This window comes from Rhinolophus sinicus, chromosome 14 (genome assembly GCF_057876585.1).
Source record: "Rhinolophus sinicus isolate RSI-liver-muscle chromosome 14, RSI-T2T, whole genome shotgun sequence".
Taxonomy (NCBI): domain Eukaryota; kingdom Metazoa; phylum Chordata; class Mammalia; order Chiroptera; family Rhinolophidae; genus Rhinolophus; species Rhinolophus sinicus.
In genome coordinates, this window is record NC_142514.1 from 112,300,088 (window position 1) to 112,304,140 (window position 4,053).

Sequence of the window (4,053 nt, forward strand, 5' to 3'; positions counted from 1 at the left end):
CTCTCTCCTTTCTATGATTTCCCCATATTCTCTAGCTCTCAAGGGCCCCTTCTCATGGTCCTTAGAGAGCTGGAGTTATGGCCTTTCTATGCTGTTCCATACTTATCATAACAGGGTCTGCCTTGGGAACAAAGGGTAGAGAGAAAAGAGGGAGAAAACAATTAATAGGGATTCCCCCAACATTTTTCAAATCATAGGACTCCTTTTCCCAGTTCTTCTGCAACAGAGAAAGATTTTCTCTGAGTTCTAGGAAGCTCCCCACTGCTGCCCTGTTCCAAGAGTGCAGCTCCATGAGTTGCCAAATGTCAGGGTCAGGAATTTAATAAAAGGAAAAAGTGGGGTTTTCCCTCTACATTAACAATCCTGCAGGGCCCCCTATATGTTCCGTTAAATAGAAGAAAAGAGTTTCTCCTGGAGTTTTTCTGTTCACACGTGCTGTGTAGTTTCAAGATTTGGGCTGCCCTAGAGCCTAAGTTAGGAGATTTGAGTAGGAAGATAAAAAACAGGAAACTCACTACAGTCATGGTTGTTACATGAGTTTTAAGAAAGAGATAAGGTGGAACAAGTGTACAGATTTTAGCCAAAATCAGAAGTCCTTAAAGTATAGATTTGAATCACTTAAACCCCTGATTGGATTAGATGATACAAGATAACTAGTACCACAGTAGCCTGACAGAGCAAATGAAAACTCTCAAGAGAGACTCATAATTCTAAGCCTCAAATTACTTTTATAATTATTTCATATACAATATCTGGCACTCAATAAAAAATAACCAGGCAGATGAAGAGACAAGACAAGGTAATAAAGAAAAACAAGAGAAACAATAAATAATAAAGACGACCCACAGAGAGTATAAATAATGGCATCACTAGACATGGACTTTGAAATAGCTCTGCTTAAAATGTTCAAGGGAAGAATATTGTTATAAAGTTGTCCCTTGTATTTTCTTATAGCTTTTAGTATTCTCTGTACCTTTTACTCATCTTTTAGAAGGCTTGTCATCTTCTTATTTTTGTTAAATGGGTTGAGTAGAACCTGAGTTGTAGTACTGAAGTATGAGGAACTCCCTTAAGAAGAAAAGAATGTTGTAAAGTGAGCTACCTTTCCAGATAAAATAGTACTGTTGTCTATATGTAGTTTAAATAAAGAAGTAGTTAAGGTCAGTTTTATTTAGTCCATATTTAGTTTGTGCAAATCTATCCAGCAGTATTTTTTACTGAACCTACAATCTCTTGGTTATTTAAGTGCTCTCTTTAATGACAGTAAGTTCTTTTTTTGGACATCTTAGTTTTTTGGTGATTTTTCTTTGTCTTTATTATATTTTTCTGTTTGGCCTCACTTTAACTCTTTCCTTTTCTTCTTTTATCCTATTGAGAAAACTTATGATTCTTCCAAAGGTGGGACCTCATCACTTGCCTCCATTAATACTGAAAAAACAAAAAAAGGTTTTTATTTATTGTCTCTTTAATTTTTTATTAAAAATTTTTTTTAAACTTTTTCAATTACAGTTGACATACAATGTTATGTTAGTTTCAGGTATATGACATCGTGATTAGATAGTTATATAGCTTATGAGATGATCACCCCGATAAAGGTAGTACCCATCTGACACCATACATAGTTATTACAATATTGACTATATTCCTTATGCTATACCCTACATCCCTATGACAATTTTGTAAGTACCAATTTGTACTCCTTAATCCCTTCCTCTTTTTCACCCATACCTCCAACCCTACTCATATCTGGCAAATCCTCAAAATGTTCTCTGTATCTATGAGTTTGTTTCTGTTTTGTTTGTTCATTTATTTTGTTCTTTAGATTCCACACATAAGTGAAACCATGTGGCATACATCTTTCTCTGACTTACTCCACTCAGCATAATAACCTGTAGGTCCATCCATGTTGCAGATGGCAAGATTTCATTCCTTTTTTATGGCTGAGTAATATTCCATTGTATATATGTATCACTTCTTCTTTAGCCATTCATCCATTGATGGACACCCAGGTTGCCTCCATATCTTAGCTATTGTAAATGATGCTGCAATGAACATATAGATCCATATGTCCCCTTTGAAGTATGCCTTGGTTTTTTTTGGATAAATACCCAGAAGTTGGATTACTAGGTCCTTCTTTGTCTTTTGTTATAGCCTTTGTTTTAAAGTCTATTTTGTCTGGTATAAGTATTTTGTCTGGTATAAGTCCTTGTTTTCCATCACTTTGAATATTTTGTGCCATTTATTCTGGGCTGCAAAGTTTCTGTTGAGAAATCAGTTGAATCTAATGGGAGTTCCCTTGTAGGTAACTAACTGTTTTTCTCTTGCTGCTTTTAGGATTCTATCTTTGTCTTTAATCTTTGCCATTTTAATTATAATATGTCTTGGTGTGGGCCTGTTTGGGTTCATCTTGTTTGGGACTCTGCACTTTCTGGACTTGTATGTCTATTTCCTTCAGACATACAATGTTAGGAATGTTTTCAGTCGTTGTTTCTTCAAATAGATTCTCAACCCCTTGCTTTCTCTCTTCTTCTGGTACTCCTATGATGTGAATATTGTTACTCTTGATGTTGTCCCAGATGTCTCGTAAGCTCTCTTCATTTTTTTGAGTCCTTATTTCTATTTTCTGTTCTGATTGGGTGTTTTCTGCTACCTTGTCTTCCAAATTGCTGATTCAATCCTTTGCTTCATTAAGTCTGCTGGTGATTCCTTCTAGTGCATTCTTCATTTCAGTGATTGTATTTTGCACTACTGACTGGTTCTTTTTTATACCTGATACCATATTTTGCAGAGTATAATGCACACTTTTTGCCCAAATTTGTGAGGGAAAAATAAGGATGTGCGTTATACATGAGTAGTATTAATTCTGTATGTATATGAATATTTTTAACTCTTTTATTTATGCTTATGAGTTAAAAGTGTAACTCTAGAAATCAATAACAATATCTGTATGCAAAATAATACCTTGGAATATGATAACTGGTTTTGTTGAATTTGCAACAATGAAGTTCTTGGCCTTATGATGTGTAAATATCATGAATTTGTTACCTGTACATGAAATGTCTTGTACCTTTTATCTGTTCTTGTGTTCTGTATTTATTTGTTACATAAAATTTCTTGTACCATAATATGTTAAAAATAAATGGTAAAATTCCTTTATAATACAGAAAACAAATATGTAAATGTAAACAAATACAAATTTGAATTAAAAAATTAAAACGAAATATTTTTCCCCTGAAAGTTTGGGCCAAAAACATGGATATGCATTATACATGGGAGCACATTATACACAGCAAAATATGGGATGTCTTTGTTGATGTTCTCACGAAGTTCCTTGAGCATCCTTATAATCATTGTTTTTCTTTTTTTTTTAAAGATTTTATTGGGGAACGGGAACAGGACTTTTTATTAGGGGAACAGTGTGTACTTCCAGGACTTTTTTTCCAAATCAAGTTGTTGTCCTTTCAATCTTAGTTGTGGAGGGTGCTGTTCAGCTTCAAGTTGTTGTCCTTTTAGTCTAAGTTGTGGAGGGCGCAGCTCAGCTCCAGGTCCAGTTGCTGTTGCTAGTTGCAGGGGGAACAGCCCACCATCCCTTGTGGGAGTCGAGGAATTGAACTGGCAACCTTGTGGTTGAGAGCCCACTGGCCCATGTGGGAATCGAACCAGCAGCCTTCGGAGTTAGGAGCACAGAGCTCCAACTGCCTGAGCCACCGGGCTGGCCCCATAATCATTGTTTTGAACTCTGTATCTGGTAGATTGTTTGCCTCCATTTTGTTTAGTTCTTTTTCTGGAGTTTTCTCCTGTTCTTTCATTTGGGATGTATTTCTTTGTTTCCTCATTTTGGCTTCCTCTCTGTGTTTGTTTCTCCATATTAGGTAGGGCTGTGATGTCTCCCAGTCTTACTGGGTGGTCTTATGTAGTAGAGGTCCTGTGGGGCCCAGTGGCACAGTCTCCCTGGTCACCTGAGCCAGGTGCTCCAGTAGTGTCCCTTGTGTGAGTTGTGTGTGCTCTCCTGGTATAGTTGAGCCTTGATTGCTGTTGGCATGTTGGTTGATT